Source organism: Phyllostomus discolor, chromosome 1 (genome assembly GCF_004126475.2).
Source record: "Phyllostomus discolor isolate MPI-MPIP mPhyDis1 chromosome 1, mPhyDis1.pri.v3, whole genome shotgun sequence".
Taxonomy (NCBI): Eukaryota; Metazoa; Chordata; class Mammalia; order Chiroptera; family Phyllostomidae; genus Phyllostomus; species Phyllostomus discolor.
Genome location: NC_040903.2, coordinates 95858612 through 95877674, shown reverse-complemented (window position 1 = coordinate 95877674; position 19063 = coordinate 95858612). Strand labels below are relative to the sequence as shown.

Below are 19063 nucleotides of genomic sequence, written 5' to 3'. Positions count from 1 at the left end.
TGTGCATGTGTGTGTGTTGGGAGCAGAGGAGCAGATGTCACAGGTGCACTTTATAAGAGGCAATAGCAGTAAGAGTAAGAAGGGAATATAACATTAAGGAGAGGACCAATTTTGCCTAAGTTCTGTTGTTTTCTAAGACATAGCCAGCATTAATGTTCTTCATTATTTTAAAAGAAATTCTGTGAGTACTTTTAAGATATACTTGAATTGTTTCAATGACAAAGATTCATACTCTAGAGACACCCAGTTCTTCTTTTGATGGTTCTAGTTGTTAAACAGTTATACTGATATAAATTCTTCCCCAAACGGATTCCATCCATCAGCCTACTCCTTGGTGCTAATTTTTATTTTGACTTTAAAGTGTTTGAAGACAGCCATCAACTTCATATGCGTCTGCTGTTCTCTTGGTGTTTGTTTTCTTAATTCTTTCAGCTATTCTTGATAACATGGTTTGGAGTCCAACAACAAAAATAAATGCAAAGGAAGGGAATAAACAAAAGAAAGTTTGAAGATGAGCCTATAGATTAAAACAGGCTTTTAACAATCTAAGACATAGCAAAGCATGTACCTTTTTAAAAGTATTTTACTTATTTACTTTTAGAGAGAAGGAAAAGGAAGGAGAGAGAGAGGGAGAGAGAGCTGGTCCCTGACCCAGGCATGTGCCCTGACTAGGAATTGAACTGCCAATCCTTTGCTTTTCAGGAGGACACTGAACCCATTGAGTCACACTGGCTAGGGCTAAAGCATGTATCTTATTTGGAAAGTGATTGGAACAGATGGAGTGTAAAAATTATTGTATGTGAGTTATCAGGAAATTTGAATATTTACTGAAAATTTGTTAATATAAAGGTATTATTATTATTTCTAGGTATGACTTTAGAATTGGGATTATGTTTTAAACATTCCTATCTTTTAGGAATGCATTCTGAAAAATTTATGGATGAAATGCTATCTGGGGTTTCCTTCGAAGTGATTTCCGGTGGTGAGTGTAGGAGTGTGTATACATATGGCCAAGTTTCCCATGGGTAGTTATTTGCTGAAGCCAAGTGAGGTTTATGTGGCAGTTTAGTTAATATTCAAGTAACTTTTGTAAGTATTTGAAATTCATCATAATAAAAAGCATCATCCAGAAATTTTAGATTAAATTTAGTTCCATAGAGACAGTTTGCTTCAATTAACTTCATCATTATTAGCAATATGCCTTATTCAAGAAACCATCCCACAAATATGTGTGTGTATGTGTGTGAAGTTAGATAGCCAATCAGGAGAGAACAGACAAGCAGATAAGGAAAATGAGCTCAGTACCAGCAGGATGCACTATTGATGGTGAATCACGGGATTCAACAAGTTAGTAATGTTTATTATGTAAATAGCGCATGACAAAATCTCTTTTAAAATTAATCTTAAATATAAGCAGTTAGAATGACTCTATTTTAATGATTTCTTACAATTTGTGAAGAAAAACATATTCTTCAGCTTAGACTTAGGAATCTTACAGAGAAAGAGAGAATTGGGAGAAGGAGAGAAAGATATGAGTAGATATACTCATCTTTGAAGAAATCAGATTTTATGTTATTGAATCAGATTGTAATGCTATTGCAAATATGATCACCAGGATTATTTCTTAAATCCACACACTTTATGGTATAAATGTGGTCTGTTGTTCTCTAAAAGCTAATTTTCAAATGGCTCTGAGAAAAAGGACATTAAAGGTTAACAGTTAAAAAAATAAAAAGCCAATACTATTTTATTTATCATTTTAGTTTTAGGTCACTTTTCAAACTACAAAAACAGAACTTTACTTAAATATTCCTGCAGATGATAAAGGGATCGTTCTCTGCCCCCACATACTCTTTTCTGAAAACTACCTAAGTGAGTTTAAACAACGTGTATTCATTCTTTGCAAGCAATATTAAATTCCCAAGCCACTTTCTTCATTACAAAAAAAATACACACAACCCCTAAAATTTGCAGAATCTGTAAAAAGTTATAGAAAAAAAATTTACTCTCTGGTATTTGAACACACGAAACAGAAATATGTATCTTTATCATACTTTCTCTCCAGTTGAAATATTTCAAATTATGTTGTAAAACAACATTAATACCACCAAAATTCATATGAAATGCATGATAAGATAGCTCTATATAATTTCACAGTAGGACAAATGGGCTCATAAATACAATATTCATATTCTTAAGATTTTATTTTAGTGTCAAGTGACTTCCTAGCTTTCTTATTTATGTAATCAATTAGCTACAACATATTCAATATTTAATTGCTGTATACTTTCTCAGAAAGAATCAGATATAGGCAAATGCCAAATTTAGGAATGTTATAGACTATAGCCCTCTAAAAATGTAATATAATTTCAGGTGATAAAAATGTTTCAACAGGCTTTTAAGCCACTGATATAATTTTTTCAACAATTCATGCCTGAAAGAATATTTTATAAATATGGATATATTGTATATATAAAAATCAAGCCTCTCTTAAATCATCTTGTGTATCACAGAAGTAGAGAATGAGTTATTTTGCAGTGGTTGCATGTATAGTCAATAATTTATAAGATTTAAGTGGATAAAACCTTTTATACACCAAAGCTCGAAGTGCCCACTTGTGCCCAATAGTTTACTGTGGCTTGGGGCTCTCATATGTATTGAAAGGAAAAGGAACTCCACCTAAATTTCACCTAAATACAATTACAGGGATCAAGAAAACAATCCAAACCATTAGCTATCTATAACAATTCTCACTGAAAGAATCAAATGACTTTGAGTGGTTTTGTAAATATTTATTAACTATCTCACTATATTCAAGTATGTTTAAAGTTGTATTATAACATAAGTTTAACTTCTAAAAGAAACAATGAGCTTTTATTACTTTAAATATTATATGTAATTCTGGGAGGTACTTTTACTTCTTGGCACTTTTCCACTACTTTGAAATATTGTAATATTTTACAGTTTTATGCTACTTAAATGTTTAGAGTTTTTAAAATGCATTGTCTAATTTAATCCTCATGGTAACCTTGTATAGTATTATGTTTACCTGCAATAATTTGGTTTAAAGGCAAGAAAACTTCATGTAACCTACTTATTCATTATAATGAGTCATGGAACCTAATTGAAAAAATGTCAGTCAGATTGCTGGTCATGTGGTATTTCTCCAGGCTTGGGTGCACACCATAGCTGTGTATCTGTTTTATTTTTTTTTCTATTGCTATATAGATAGGTTTCCCTATAAGGCACTTATTTCCTGCTTTTTCATAATAGCCATTTTATTTTAGCTTTATGTTTTAAAGGCACTGATTTCAACCCAAATTCTATATGTCAAGCTCTAGTGTCAACTACAATCAGCTCCTATGTCATAAACCTAGTTCCCAGGAGAGAGAATCTGATTGCCTCAGCTTTGGGCAATTATTTTCAAATCATATTTCTCTTCTGAATTATAGTCTTGCATATCCAAATGCCTATTGCATGCCTCTACTTAGATGTTTAATAGGTTATAAAATGTAAAATGTCCAAACTTGAATGTCTGATTTTTCTTGGAGTCACGTTTGATTCATCTCCTTGCTAAATGCCCAGATCCAATCCAATAACAGACCCATTTAGTTTTTTTTATAGTAACACCCAGAATACTATGGCTGCTCAGTTTTCAGTCACTACTACCAAAGCAAACCACTGTGTTCTCGCGCCTGGGTCATCCATCTCTCTGAATCTGCATGTCCTTGCTACAGTCTATTCTCTGTACAGAAAGTAGAGTCATCTTTTAAAAAAATTAAAGTCAGATCATGTCACTTCTCTTGTCAGATTTCCTCTTTTACTTCTGGTAAAAACAAACTTCTTAACAATTTCTGCAGGTTCTGTAGTACCTGTACCCCACCCAATGCTTATGGGACCAAATATTTTTCATCTTGTTCACTGGGCTCCAGCAACACTAACTTTTTGCTGTTCTAACGCATTCCAGGTACGTACTCAGTTGTGGGGTCCTTCCTCCTGACTTAAATGTTCTTTCCTGAGATGTCTGTGAGGTTTACTCTCTTACTTCCTTCAAGTGTTTGCTTAAATGCCATCTTTTCAGTGAGGCCCTTCCTGACCACCATATTTAAAACTGTAATTCTTCACCCAATATTTCCTAAGCTTGCTCCATCGTTTCAATTTTTCTATACCACTTACCTTCATGTGACATACTATATATTTTGCTACTTATTTATTTTAGTTCTATCCTCTTGACACCCCACTAGAATAAACTCCATGAACACATGGATTTCTGTCAGTTTTGTCCAGAAACTCTGCCTGGTAAATAAATATTTGTTGAAAGATTATATTGTCAGATTGAATCGGCTAAGGCCTATGAAGTGAGAGGCCATGGTTTACCATGAATACAGTGTTAGGGAAGGAGAAAATAATTTGTATCTATCATATAAGCACATATGGTTACTTATTTCCAAAATAAAAGAAGCAATGCGCAGTGTCACTCAGTAACTGCTTCCTCAGAGGTATGTAGCTAATTGGGGATAGAAAAGAAACTGAGTCAGGTGCTGCACCAGTAAGTGCAGGGCTCTGCCAGCAGCCAGGTAGCCCTGGCTTCCCATGACCTGAGGTATGTTAGTAAAGAGACTCCAGACTATCTCATTTCATCTAGTTCTGAAACTGACCTGCAAATTAGAAAACTACTAGATTCTCATTTAATTATATTCTAGTAACTTGCCTCCCAGCAAACTATTTGAGGTCATATATGTTGTCTATCTACTTAATGACACTATTACACAAATTTGGGCCAGACTCAGCCATGATGTCTCTTCATGATTTCAGGACAATGGCTTTCTTCTTTAAAAGTTTAATAACATATAGCATGAGTTTTCAACTTAGATTCTCCTGAAGTTTAACTTGCAGCTTCCTTGTTTTAAAATTGTGGGGCATTCAAAGGACCCATTCAGTGTCTGATACTCTGTTGGCACTGGCATTGATAGAGTGAAGCTGTCACATGGGGGACACTGACAGTCATTTCTGAGGAAAAGAATGAAAGTTATTTTTGGAAAATTATATCAAATAAACCTATAACATAAATGGACTCATATATTGGTTAATGGATTAATTAAAAAAATTAGAAAAAGTTTGTAGCTGCATTGCAGAAAGCAGACTGCTACTTTCAAGAATCTAAGTTAGGATAAAGGAAACTTTACTTGTACCAGAACCAAATAAGTCTCAGCAGAACTGATTTGAACTGCTGAAGTTTAGGAAAAATAAAGTTAACTGAAAATTAACATTAGAATTACATCTTAAAAAAACATGTCTTGTGCTCATATTTTTTTCAGTTCAGTGATTCACTATTGTACTGCCAAATTTTTCTGTCTTAGGAAAATATCACTTATTAGACATGAGGTATAGTTCATGCAGAAAGTTTTTTTTGGTTGAGAACAAATTTTATTTTTATATCAATGGCACTATTGAAGAGTTATAAGGAAAATTGTATTGCCCAAATAATTAAGGCATAATTTTCTTATGTATAGATAGGCTGCTTGGAGCTATTGATTTTCTTATGTATTTAAGAAGGTGCTTAAATTAATTCAGTAGATTTCCTTTACAAACTTTTAAGGTCAGATTCAAGAGAGGCTTTTCAATTTATATTACAGTAAAACATTTTTCCCCCTCTCATTTTAAAGCACCTACTATGTGACTAGAACTGAGAATTTATTATAGGGCATATTGGGACTATTTTAGATTGAAAGCTACAGCGTCTTTCTCCTCCTGAGAAATTGAGATCTGAAATTTAGTTTAATTTATAGCTCCTTTTATCTATAATCTTCTCTCCTCTGCCCCAAGGAAGGAAGGGAGGGAAAAAGGAAAGCAAAAAGGAAGGAAAAAGGGAAGGAAAAGAAATGTCAATCAAGAAAAGCAAAGCCCATTCTTATTGTAGATTTTTAAATTTTGTAGAGTTTGGGATTGATGGTAAAATATAGAGCTACTTTCCAAAAAAATTTTTAATAAGATTTTTATTTTTAAACAATTGTATATTTACAGTTGTAAGATTGTAATTGATCTTATAATTGTAAGAAATAATCCAATATACCCTTCACCCAAAGTTCCCTAAATAATATCTTACAAAAGTATAGTATAATATTACAACTAGAAAATTGATATTAATAAATTCCATCAGCCTTATTCATATTTTACCAGTTTTACACATACTCATTTGTGTATGTATCTACATTTAGTTCAGTGCAATTTTCTCATATGTATAGATTCAAGTGACCACCACATAGTCGAGAGAATAGTTCTATCAAAGGGATCCTTTGCCCTCACCTGGTGGCTCAGTTGGTTGGCATATTGTCTATATACCAAAAGGTTGTGGGTTCTATTCCTAGTCAAGGCACACACCTAGGGCATGGGTTCAATGCCTGGTTAGGGCATGTATTGGAGCCAACCAGTTGATATTTCTCTCACATCAACATTTTTCTACCTACCTTCCTCTCTCTTTAAAATCAATAATTAAAAAAATATATAAATCCCCAGGTGAGGATTAAAAAAAGGATCCTTTATACTACCCTAATATAGCCAGACCCCTCCCTCCTACCCATTAACCTAATTCCTGGAAGCTACCAATTTGTTCACCATCTCTATAATTTTGTCATTTCAAGAATGTTATATAACTGGAATCATGCAGTATATAATCTTTTGAGATTGGCTTTCTTTTCCACTCAGCATAATTTTCTAAAGATCCATCCACACTGTTTTGTGACCAAGGAGAATCCGCAGTGCTATAAACCACATCTGTCCCCTCCCAAACTCAAAATTTCTAATCTCCAGTTTGACTGTATCCAGAGGTAAGATCTTTACTAGATAATTAAGGTTAACTTTAGATCATAAGGGTGTGACCGAATTTAATAAGATTATGGTCTTGTAAAAAGAAGAAGGAGGAGAAGGAGGGGGAGGGAGAGGAGGAAGAGGAGGAGGAAGAAAGAGGTTTCTCTAGTCCTCTTTCCCTCTGCTGCATGAGGACCCAGTGAGAAGGCAGCCAGAAGAGAGGTCCCACCAGAACACAACATGTCGGCTCCCTGACCTCAGGTGTTCCGCCTCTAGAACTGTGAGATGGTACATTTCTGTTGCATAAGCCATCCAGCCTATAGTATTTTGTTATGGAATCTTGAGCTAATACACACGGTGTAGATATATCAGTTTATTTAACAAGTTTGTTTAACCTAGGGCCTCTGGGTTGCTTCTAGTTTGGGCTATTATAAATAAAACTGCTGTTAACATTCATGTACAGGTTTTTGTGGTACATGAGTTTTCATTACTCTGTGGTAAATGTCCAATATTACAAATGCTGAGTCATATAATAAGTGCATGTTTAGTTTTGTAAGAAACTGCCTAAGCTTTCTCTTGCAGGCTGTGCAATTCTACATTCTCACCAGCAACATATGTGTAATCCCATTTCTCCACTTCCTCATCAGCATTAGGTGTTATCACTATTTTTTATTTAGACAGTCCGATAGATGTATAATGATATCTCATTGTAGTTTTAATTTGGATTTTCCCAATGGCTAATGATGTCAAACATCTTTTCATGTGGGCCTTACTAGATTTTAAAAATTATATTGAACTATATTTTAAAAACCTTATGGATTATTTTTTCAAAGACATACACTCAACACCCAAATTTCGGTCAAGGGATTTATGTTATGAGGCAAAATATATTTAGTCCTTGAAGCTCAATTTTTATTTGTAAAATTCCAAGAAAATACAATCTATATTTTTTAGACTCATTGAAAGTGGAATAGATACTTGAATTGTGGATGTTACTAATCATTTTTATTTGTCTTTGAAGTCACTTTTGTATATTTTTAGACACGTTTCGATATAATAATTTAGTTCAAACATTAGCCATTCTGTAAGTCGTATCCCCTAGGAGTGGGAAATTGTCCCAGCACACCCTGTAATTCTGCAAAGCACTATGGGAGAACCAATAACTTTTTAGGGAGACACATATGCATTAGGAGTAAATCACTTTTTCAAACAGTATTCAGAAATCTTGACTTTGGCTTTTGTATGTCTTCCTAAATACCTGCAATGTAAGGGTTAATATCAGCTATAATAATTAATTTCATAAAAGTAAGCTGAGTTGGAAAGACAGGGTCCAGTAGAAGTACTGCCTGCTTGAGTGTGGTTGGTAGGGTAATAATATGGGCATAATAATTCATAGTTTTAATTTGAACATTTCACCTAAAATGTCATATGGTGTGCTTAAGAGTGATATTGTTACACTACAGGATTACATGTTTATTACTTTGTAATAAAAGATTTTGTAAATAACACAAGAGGTGTTATATGTGATGGACCCTGCATTTTGTATATGCATTAATGTGGACCTGGGGTCGGCTTTTAGTTTTTTCATGTGGTAGGTTAATTCTTTGATCCTCACAACAGTTTCTGAGAAACATTCTCTTTTTACCTTTATTTTATGTATGAAAAAATTGAGGCTTAGGATCATTGCTGAAGGTAATGGATCAGAGTGTAAAGATGCCAAGAGTTAATCCCAAGTTTATCTGACTCTAGACCACACATGTTCTCCATTTTGTCAAAATAAAGTTTTTCACAGTACTTCAGAAATAAGACTCTAAATTAAACATTAATCAGAAAGCATTCATTAGTACTGTAGATTTAGCACGTAAGTATCATGAGGGAAACCTAGTTCTAAACCATATTTCACCACCAGCCAACAGATACAAACAAATCTACCAAGTTAAAACTAGGTGGTCAAATTATTTTTAAATAATAAACTTTTAAAGTTTCATTAAATCATCCATATAAAATAGTCCTTAGTGCTTTATAATGAAAAGAGGTTTTTTTTTTCCCCCTAAACAAGAGCAATTAACTAATAGTTTAGCAACTGCCAACACTTTAAATATTCAACTGTTTGCAGTGATTAAGTTTTTAAAAATAAATGCCATAGAAGCCATTTAAATATGTTTATTAAAAGACCATACTTTTAGTCAAAAATACTTTTTATTATTTGCAATACCATTTTGTTATTCTGAAGTTATTTAACAATGGTGATCCTTTCTCAATCAGAATACTCTGTTGACTTCACTTTTAAAACCAAAAGGATTCCTTTTAAATCTCTCTAGTCTTTAGATAAAAAGTCACTGTTTAGTTATGTTTCTGCCAAAACAGTCTGCAGAAGAAGGCTCAAAATGTAAAGTGTACAACTTTTCATCCTTTTTAAACCTTTGTCCTTCAATTCTCCAGTCAGCCTGCACCTTATGTTTTTCTCTTTATTAGCTCCTTTCAGTCTGTATAAATACTTAGGTTTTATCATGTTGAAAAAGAAAAATATAATCAAATAACCCTTCCTTAAAGCTATGCTTTCTAAGTCTTCTATCATAGCTCCCTCCCTCGCTCATCATCCTGAAGAGAAGGTGACTGTCTCTTTTCTGCCACTCCCCATTCAGCTCCCTGCAGTGTGGCTCTGCTCCCCACCCCCTATGGCTTCCTCAACAGTGCCATGTTCCATGGACATTTTAAGTCCTCATCTTACCTAACATTCTCTAATATTTAGTACTAAGGATCATTTTTTTCTACTTGATACTTAACATTGTTTTCCTTTAAAATTTTTCAAGAGAAAAAATTTGTTTAACTTCTATTTCTGATGAGAGAAGGAGAGGAAGAGCAGAGATGAAAGAGATATTATTTAAGAAAGAGGATTTTTAAAACTCTTGTTTATGGTATTAACTAGTAAACACTACCTGTATAGGGTTGTCATATCACTTTTGATTTTTGAGTTCTTCTTTCTATTAAGTGCTCTGTGAGGGCTTGTGGGGTAACCCAAAGCAACAAATACTCTACTTGCTTATTCCAAGATGACTGAATATCCCTTGATTTGTAAGTCAAGATTGCTGGTCCTTTATTTGAACCTATATTTATAGTTTCTCTCTTTAGATGTATATGCCTGAATGGAGGGGAGGTATTTCATAAAACAGAGCCCAGAGAAACACCGAGGACATAAGGAGAATTTAGCATTTTAACAAGGGTTTGGGAAGACCTGAGTCAGAGCTAGGAATCCCATTGAGGTAAAGAGTAAAGAGGACACAAATCTTTTATTTGATTTTAAATTGTTTGGTTTGTAACACTCTTTTCTCCAGAATAAGTCAATCTGATATTTAATTCACAGACACTGTTGGACAGCACAGCAATCGAAGCCAGAGTAGTTGGAAGTTAAATCTAAAATTACTTTCCTTCTTCATACTAACGGTATCTTTTCTACAAAGGTCAGTAATAACGATTTTATTTTGGGCCTGTAATATAGAAGGTAAAAAAATCAAATGACATCTACAAATGTCAAATTCCTGGTTCCTGTTTTTTCCTCTAAGTCTTGGAGATTGAAAAATAATGTGGCTTTTGAAAATCATTTGGATGATTGTGGACTAATGGTATGCAGTGTATCAATCAGCTCCTACTGGTGAGTTATTTATATCAATTATATCAAAGAAAACCATTTACAGACTTCTAGTACATGAAATAAATATTAATTAACTTTTATTAAGTGCTTATATTGGGCTGGGAACTGTGGTAACTACTTTATACATATTATCTTATTTAATCATCTTAACAGCCCAATATGGCAAGAACTATGATGATACCTAACTAATAGACTAGGAATTTGAAACTTAGAGGAGTTAGTAATAACTAAAGTGCCACAGAGTAACTAGTAGATCTGGCTTTAATTCTAAACAACACTGCTGATGCAAGCAGCTAAATATACAGATGCACATAGTTACGATGGAACTAAACCATGACCTTGGAATACCACTGGCCCTCACAGTATTTCCTAAGAAAATTTCAAGGACCCTCAGATCTAGTATATTAGAAAAAAATCAGAATTTTTCATTCCAAGTGATTGACTAAGTGCTTTTAGACTCCTTGCCCTACTGAGCATCAGTTTAAATGATTTTAAAGGAAGACAAAAGGTATAAATACACCACAACCATTGTTCACTCAGTTCAAGCCACAGCCCTAAGAACATCTCTATGCTCCTATTACTGTCACACTGTCACATTAAATCCTTCAACAAGTTTAACTTTTTTAATCATCAAATATGAGTGTTATTGCTGCTTATAATAGTCCTTGCTAGCACCTTAGTCTGAACCATAGTAATCTTTTTCTCAGACCATTTCAATGGCTTCCTGAATGGTATACATGCTTTCTCCCTTGAACCCTCCATTTAATTCTCCAAACACAGAATGACCTTTAAAAAATATGTTTTATCACCTTTTATCTCCTGCTTTAAAAAGCATAATGGGTTATCATTACAATGAGAGTAAAATTTTCAACATTTGTAGATGATGTGATACCAACTTGACCTCACCTCTGTTTACCCTTTTATTCCACTCTACTCTGAGTACCCAGGCCTCCTCTCCATTCCTCAAAGAATATAAATCTGCACTTTCTTTGGCACCTTAGCATTTGACATTTTTCTTCCTGGAACATCTGCATGTCTCACTTCCTCACTTTTTTCAGTTATTGCCTCCTAGGAGAGATTTTCCTTGACTATTTTGTCTAACACAACTCAGCTCCTTCTTAATCCTTGTTCTATTTCCCTCTCTCCCTTCCTCCCTCCCTTCCTCCCTTTCTTTTTTGATAACACTTCTGTGCTAGTAATTATCCATTCTCTGCTCTCTTCTGCTGGCTATGTGCCTCTTGAGGCTGACCTTTGTGGATTGCCTCCTGCAAACTTCACTGCGCCTTGGCTTCTGGCTGGGATTGGCAATGCAGCACTGGCAAAAGAGAGAGAGATGGTCAGGGTATTCATTATTCCCTCTCTTTCTTTATGTGTTGAGTCTGGTCTAGCCAAGGAGGACTTCCTTTAGGGCCACAGCTTCTGACTGGTGGTACTTTTCCCACAGCCCCACTTTTTGTCTTCTTCTACTAACACAGTTCTCTTTGCTTTCCTTTCAGGCTTAGATCAGTTACAGCTTCCCCCTGTTGCTGGTCCCTGGGCACTTCATCATCCTCTTTGCGTTTCTTTAACCCTGACCCTATTCCTGTATAAAAGTTTGTTTATTCACTCTCTTTAATTAAACTCATTGCCATCTGCATCCTGCCTGCAATCTAAATGATTTGACCTTTCTTCCCCTTATTTGAAATTTGATATTTATTTGTCTTTTATCATCTAACTTTGCCACCAGAATTTAAGTTTTATAAGGTATGATAAGCAGAATAATGCCTCCCATTCCCACCGAGATGTACACATCCTGACCCCGTGAGTGCATTACCTTCCATGGCAAGGCAGACTATGCAGGTGTGAGTAAGGAGATGACTCTGAGATGAGAAGATGATCCTAGATTGTCAGTGTGGGCCCAATTGAATCATTCCAGGTCTTAAAATCAGAGAAACATTCCTGTCTAGGTCAGAGAGATGAGACAGAAAGAGAGAGTTTGAAAACAGGAGAGAAACTCAGTTTGCCATTGCTGACTTTGAAAACAGAAGAAGGAAACCACAGGCCAAGGAGAGGAGTCAGTTTGTAGAAGCTGGGAACACAATCAGGTGGCAGCCAGCCAGGAAAGGAGACTCAGTCCCAGAACCACAAGGAGCTGGATTTTACCAGTAATCTGAAGGAGAAGGAAATGGATCCTCCTAGCACCCTACCAACTTCCTGTGAAAAATGTGTTAGACTTCTGGCCTACAGAATTGTAAAATGTCTGCTGCCCACACCACTGAATTGTGATAATATGTTAGGACAGAAACAGAAAACTAATGCCTGGGGCTTTATGTGCCTGAACTCTTGTTGTGTGTACAGTGCCTAGAACAGTGCCTGCACATGTAAAGATGCTCAATAAACATCTGGTAAATTAATGAATTGGTTTGTTAATATATTTTTGAGAGAAAAAAAACCTTGTTCATCTTAACACAAAGCATATGAAAGAGTATAATTATTTAGAATACAGATATACCTTGGAAATATTGAGTGTTCGTCTCCAGACACCATAATAAGGAGGGTATTGCAATAAAGCAAGTCATATTCTTTTTTTGCTGGTGGAAGGTCTTGCCTTCAATTTTTTAAAAAAGAAGCACCTATAAAGCACAATAAAGTGAGGTAAATGAGACAAGTTATGTCTGTATTTATAAAATACGATAGTTGATAAGATCAAGAGGTAAGCAGAGATACTTTGTAAAGTATATGATTGTCTAACTACTGTGCCATATACCTGAAACTAATGTAAAATAATATTGATTGTAAACTGTAATTAAAATTGTTTAAAATGAAAGAAAAAAGTAAGCTAAGAAAAAAGGGTTTAATGAGCTGGTATTTTATTTTTTAAAATATATTTTATTGATTATGCTATTACAGTTGTCCCATTTTTTTCTCCCATTTATTCCTCTCCACCCTGTACTCCCTTCACCATCATTCTCCCACCTTAGTTCATGTCGATGGGTCATACATGTAAGTTCTTTGGCTTCTCTATTTCCCATACTATTCTGAACCTCCCCCTGTATTTTGTACCTCCCATTTATGCTTCTTATTCTCTGTACCTTTTTCCTGGCAGTTCTTATTCTCTGTACCATTTTCCCCATTATTCCCCTGCCCCCTCCCCAATGATAACCCTCCATGTGATCTCCATTTCTGTTCTGTTCCTGTTCTAGTTCTTTGCTCAGTTCATTTTTGTTTTTTCAGGTTCAGTTGTTGATAGTTGTGAGTTTGTTGTCATTCTACTGTTTGTATTTTTGATCATCTTCTTAGATAAGTCCCATTCACATTTCATATAATAAGGGCTTGGTAATGATGAACTCCTTTAACTTGACCTTATCTGAGAAGCACTTTATCTGCCTTTCCATTCTAAATGATAGTTTTGCTGGGTGGAGCAGTCTTGGATGTAGGTCCTTGCCTTTCATGACTTGGAATACTTCTTTCCAGCCCCTTCTTGTCTGTAAGGTTTCTTTTGAGAAATCAGCTGATAGTGTAATGGGCACTCCTTTGTAGGTAACTATCTCCATTTCTCTTTCTGCTTTTAAAATTCTCTCCTTATCTTTCATCTTGGGTAATGTAATTATGATATGCCTTGGTGTGTGCTTCCTTGGGTCCAACTTTTTTGGGACTCCCTGTGCTTCCTGGCCTTCCGCGAAGTCCATTTCCAGGAAGGGTTGTGTGATCTCTCTGGATCCCCAGTTGTTCCTCCCAGTTTATTTGCACATGAATGTGGGACCACCCAGTTTGCCAGCTGCCCCTCACCCACTCTGATCCTCCAGCCAATGCCTTCCTGGGAGTCCTCTCTGCCCAGTTGCCCGTCTCCACCCATCCTACTGGTCTGGATGAATGTTTCTTCTTTAACTCTCTGGTTGTCAGACTTCCATACAGTTTGATTTTCTGGCAGTTCTTGTTATTTTTTGTTTTTAAATGTGTTGTCCTTCTTTTGGTTGTACAAGGAGGCAAAGTTTATCTACCTACACTTCCATCTTGGCTGGCAATCTAATGGTCTGTCAGTTTAGAATTTAAATGGTAAATCAATTTCTATTCAAGTTCAAATGAGCTTTAAGCTCCAATATTTAAGATGTAGTGTACCTGATATCTAAAGTGTGTTCTTTAAAAAATCGGGGTTCATTAAACCATCTCATGTAGGTTTAGTTAGGTTTCTCTTAAATTGTCAAAATCTATTTTTTAATTGCACTCACTTTAACAGCTTTTTTCCCTGAAAATATCTAGTGATGTTGTGTCTCCATAGCACACTCCAAGTACTTTTGAAAAAACTAATTTAAAACTCTAAATGTGTGATTTTTTTACATGTGAAAAGATTCTTACACAAACTATTCTATTATTCTTAAAATAGACTGCATTATCAATTCAAATGTGTAACCAATCAAATTAGAAGAAGGCAATTAAAAATAGTCATCTAGACAACTATTAATTAGTTTTAAATTTAACTTTCTCTGCACTTATGTAGAGACAAGAGTTTAAAGCTAATGCTACATCATCAGAAGTCAAATCAGTTTTTAAAATATTCCAGGAGTGTTTTTCAAGTTTACTCTAGTCTCAGTATTCTGGATCTTCAAATATTTGAATTATCAGAAGCTCCAGCATGGTACCAACATTAAATATGAACTCTAACCGTCTCTAGAGAGAAAAGCTTTTATATTTCTCTTTTTTTTTTATTACAGTGGGTGTCAAAATGTGGTCCCTGAATCAGTAGCACCTGGGAAAGTGTTAAAAATGCAAATGATTGGACACCTGCTCAGCTCTATGGAGTCACTCTTGGGGTGGAGCCTTACAATTCACATGTGCTCAGTCCTCCAGATGATTCTTATGCAGCTCAAGTTTGAAGAGTATTGTACTAGCCCCAAGAATTGGCTGCATTTTATGGGTTCTCCTCATCCATTGGGCAGAATTAAACCAAAATGAGAAACAAAGAAAATAGGAACATTGAAAATCTGAACATTAGTTCCCTGAGATATAGCTGCATATATACACACTATCTCAATTTCTACATATATTCAGTAACCAATAAGAAAACTGGGTAATGAGGTGCTCCATTTGGGGAGAATTAGTAAGGGAGAATATCTGACCTTGCAAAGTGTTTGCACACTTAGTTTTGTTTTCCCTGTGATATGTGTCTGTCGAGTTAATAAATTGAACATCATACCAAACAATGTATTAGATCAAAAATAATAATTTTAGCCCTGGCTGGCGTAGCTCAGTGGATTGAGCATCGGCTGGGAACCAAAGTGTCCCAGGTTCGATTCCCAGCCAGGGTACATTCCTGGGTTGCAGGCCATAACCCCCAGCAACTGCACATTGATGTTTCTCTCTCTCTCTCTGTATCTCCCTCCCTTCCCTCTCTAAAAAAAATAATAAATAAAATATTTAAAAAAAAGAGTACTGATAAGGTCTATATATTAAAAAATAATAATTTTGTAGTCCCTGTTAAAAGATATAAACACATTTTCCCCAATACTGAAAAATGAGTGCTGGGCTCTCTCAGTAGATGCTCCCCTTGTGATGCATTTGTTCAAATACATCTAAGGAGTCCCTCAGTCTGCTGAGAGCACACAACAGAGGGCCCATCAGGGCTCCCTCATGGCGCCCTGCTGATGCACTCATTCTGAAAGTACTTATTAAGTGTCCACAAGGTAGTCGATCACTGCCAGACACTGAACTTGGTACAGGTAAAACAAGGCAATTCTGTCCTCCAGGGTTTATAATTGAGCCAGGAATTAAAAGGAGAGAAAAGGGACCAAACATTTGTCTCATACTGTCATGTGCAGGGTGCTGAGCAGGGCAGGAGATACAAACTGTATCAGTTAATCCATGTAGCCACTCAGGGAAGTTGACATTATTCCCAGTTTACAAATAATAACACATTAGTCTGAGAGATGCTGAGAATTTGTTCAAATTCATCAGACAAGAAAGAGGTAGAGGTGAAATTTAAAGGTCAAATCAGCTCATGTGTTTTCCACTGTACCGTTTCTCCCACTTCTCTCTCATATAAGGCTTACGTAGTAACTTGCAGATTTAAACTGTAAGTGCTTAAGTGCATGATGTATTACGTTACTTGCTAAGGGTGATTAGAAAAAGATCACTAACTGTGGGTAGGGAAGTGAAGACTTCCCAGTAAATGTTCACTGAAAGAAGAAAGTGTCATGGTTTAGATATGAGAAAATAGGACTAAAAGTTTTCCAGATGGGAGTTGCTGCCTTTCTCATTGCCTAGTCAGGAATGAGAAAGGCAAGTTCCGGCAGAATAACAGAATCAGCTCAGCACATTTTAGGTGCCCAATAAATGATATACAGTGGCTTTGCTTCACTCAATCTATTCATTAAAGCACACACTTTAACAAAGGATAGTGATGAAGAGCACCAATAAGCTTCATTTAAGTAGTGTATTAGCTGGCTTAAGGTCCTTACTTTTTCGGCTTTGAGTACACATTATCTTTCTTCATGTGATAATTCTGTTCCTCTCCTGTGCAGTCAACAGGATTCATTCACTTTAGCTGTATTATCTCTCAAAGAAAATCTCACAGGTACCTTTGCACAAATTTCTCAAGTCCCTAAAGCTGAACTAATTCCTAGGAATACCAAATATCCCAGGGACGTGTTTGCAGATATTACAGTATGCCAGAGAATACCTTTAGAATCCCGTTTTGATTCAACTTAGCATTAAGGCAATATCCATAGATAATTATTATAAGTAAAGCATGTCTGAAGAAAAGAAGCACTTGATTGGTCTATCCTATTAACTTCAGTAGATTTTTATCTGCCTCTGTATTTTAAATCAGAGTCCCCATATAGAGGTAGAAGGACATTTCAAGGAGTTCTTTCAAAAGTGCCTTTGTTTTGATCTCTTATTTAAGTTCTCTCTGTGGTAAGAAATATCTTTTGTCATTTGGTAGCTGTGAATTTCAAACAGATCTCTTATGATAGAATAGTCATTCCCCAGAGATCTTTGATCTACTATGGGGAATGTCATTGTTCCCAAAGCAGTAATAAAAGCAGCAAGAAAATAATAAACATTCTCCGTAGGATATCACAGTTTTAATTGACTATGGACACTCAGACGGGTGTTTTAATCTGAGGATGCATGGCAACGTCAGCAACAGAGGAGCTGATAATGCTTTACTTTCATAATATGAGGGATGTAGTCAAGATCTAGAATGTAAACATAAATGAAGTACAGTACTTTGAAAATATAACGGGCTTTAAAGCTGCAGGTATTAATTACACTTTAGTGTGATTTGGGGGCAAATTTTAACAAAAATTACTTAGAAAATATTTTGCTGAGTTTCCTTTAAAGAACAGTTGCTTTTTATAATTATGTGCTCAAAGACAATAAAATAATTTTTGAAGATAAATGTTATTTTTGTAGAAGTTTTACATGTACTCAGTAAAATTTTTTAAAGGTTTTATTATTTTTAGAGGGAGGGGGAGAAAGAGAAGGAGAGAAACATCAGTGTGTGGTTGCCTCTTGTGTGCCCCCTACTGGGGACCTGGCCTATAACCCAGGCATGTAACCTGACTGGGAATCAAACTGGCAACCCTTTGGTTCACAGCTTGTGCTCAATCCACTGAGCCACACCAGCCAGGGCGCAATGAATATTTTTAAAAGCATTTATAAAACTAATAGTGAACAAGAGTTGCTTCCTCACTCCCCCCTCCTTTTTCTCCCCACTCTATAAAGGAAACCTTTAATTTTTTTGTTTTGTTTTAGCTACTTTTGATATTTAAAAAGTATTTTAAATTACGTGTTTTTACTGCTTTCTTCTGATTTTTCAGATATTGATATAATCAATTGATAAATTAATATGAGAGATGAGAACTTAGCTTATATACAGTATCTCACAAAAACTTACCCTTCCCTCGAAGTACAGTTTTAATGCATTTATAGCTAAATCCTTATTCAGTGTTATTAATGTGGCCATGTAAACATTTTTTCCTGGTTCCAGGGAGTCCCTGACTTCATTCAATATATGCACTTACCCTGAATCATTTCACATTTTGTTCAATACTTCACCAAATCACCCATATATTTGTTGGTTATATATACAGATAATATCTTAAAGAAAAATTATATATCTGTGTATATACATCTTCAGGAAAAAGTTTTGACTAAGATCTTATTGCCCTGCTTTAAATGTCTTTTTTCCCCTCTGATTTGGTTACCAAAAGTGAAATATAGCTAGCATACATAGCATTGTCATTATGTTTAGATAGTAAATTTATTTGAAAATTTTAAATATCCTCACTTATTGACAATCTTTAACACCTGTGCAAATATTTCCATCACTGGCTGTTGAAATGCAGTAATTATGAAAATATTAATGGGATAGAAAGCCTACAAAATAGACCAAATTTCATGCCTCATAGCAATATTTTTTTTTTCTTAAACTACGAGAATGACACCAGTCTGGGTGCTGATTTTTGGTGCCCTCTTTGGATGAGCATATTTACAACTAAAACTCAAACTTGTCAAATTGGCTCTGCCAACTAGTTTTTGTATTACATTTTAAACTTACGCATTTTACAGATCTTGATAGTTTAATTTTCTTTATTTATGTCATAATTTGTCTCCCAAAATAAA

General features: G+C 35.2%; 1 protein-coding gene across 2 annotated transcripts in view; it reads left to right on the top strand.

Annotated features, from left to right (window-relative positions):
* Positions 1 to 19063, top strand: part of GRID2 (glutamate ionotropic receptor delta type subunit 2) — a 1446155-nt gene that overhangs the window by 792587 nt on the left and 634505 nt on the right. The gene's annotated exons all lie outside the window — the stretch shown is intronic.